A 1,042-nucleotide genomic window follows, 5' to 3' on the forward strand; every position below is an offset into this window, starting at 1 on the left:
CGTGATCCAACAGAAAGCGTGATCCAACAGACCGGCTTCTCTCAGTCCTGTTATTTTCAGCAGGACAGTGAATCTTACCTTCTACAATTTTCCCAATGCTGGTTGCATGTTCTGGCACTCTGTTACCACTCCTCTACCTCATGACAGATTACAGAGACACGGCTCCCTTTCCCAGCGTTAAGAAAATGTGCATATTTAGGCAATAGATGGCAGTGTTTCCACAAATTTTAATAGTGCAGTAGCTCTTGAAGGAGGCTGAGTACTCAGCTCTCCTGTAGCTCGCCGTGATCGTATAGTGGTTAGTACTCTGCGTTGTGGCCGCAGCAACCTCGGTTCGAATCCGAGTCACGGCAGGAGGGGTGAAGGCTTTTGAAGGAGAACAGCCCTGGCCCCGGGGTTGTCCCGCATCCAGCTAACATTTTGCAACCAGACACAGAATGATGGAAATCCATAAAACAGAAACCACTGCAAACATTTTAAACTTTAGAGAGAGGGCGTACGCGGGGTGGCTTTATTAATGCACTAATCCTGTTTCAAGCGTGTTGTGTGTGGTTTTTTTTATTTGCACTGACGGATAATATGATAAAACTGGAGTGTAGTGGGCATGTAATTATTATTAATTACAACTACTTAAGCTCTGCTTTGAGCAGACTCGTCAAGTCTGCTTGCTTTTGAGCCTTGCCAGGACTGTATGGTAATAACAAGCCTGAATTATTTGGAAAGATGTCAGCAGTAGATGTGGAAATCCTGTTTAACCAGGCATGAATTGTTGTCAGGAGGTTTTTTTTCAGGATGACAGAGAGAAAATGAACTGTCCCTTATCTGTAATTGCAGGAAACATTTTGTTTCTATGATATGAACTGGCTGTAATTTAACTTTCCTGCATCATTGGATAATGTAAGAAGCCAGTTGTTCAAAACGAAATTCTCTGAAGTGGGCATTTGGGTCTGATAAAGGGCATATTATAAGGAGACAATGGGGCTCAAGCAATAAATAATGTCCATATATGGTGAAACTTTTTAAATGACATTTTCCAAAAGAC

General features: G+C 42.4%; 1 non-coding gene across 1 annotated transcript; it reads left to right on the plus strand.

Annotated features, from left to right (window-relative positions):
- The first annotated feature begins 281 nt into the window (after window positions 1–281).
- TRNAH-GUG (transfer RNA histidin (anticodon GUG)) lies at window positions 282–353 on the plus strand. Its single transcript has one exon. It is a non-coding gene; the product is annotated as a tRNA-His (tRNA).
- Window positions 354–1,042: the final 689 nt, after the last annotated feature.

Source organism: Prionailurus viverrinus, chromosome D4, assembly GCF_022837055.1.
Source record: "Prionailurus viverrinus isolate Anna chromosome D4, UM_Priviv_1.0, whole genome shotgun sequence".
Classification (NCBI taxonomy): Eukaryota; Metazoa; Chordata; class Mammalia; order Carnivora; family Felidae; genus Prionailurus; species Prionailurus viverrinus.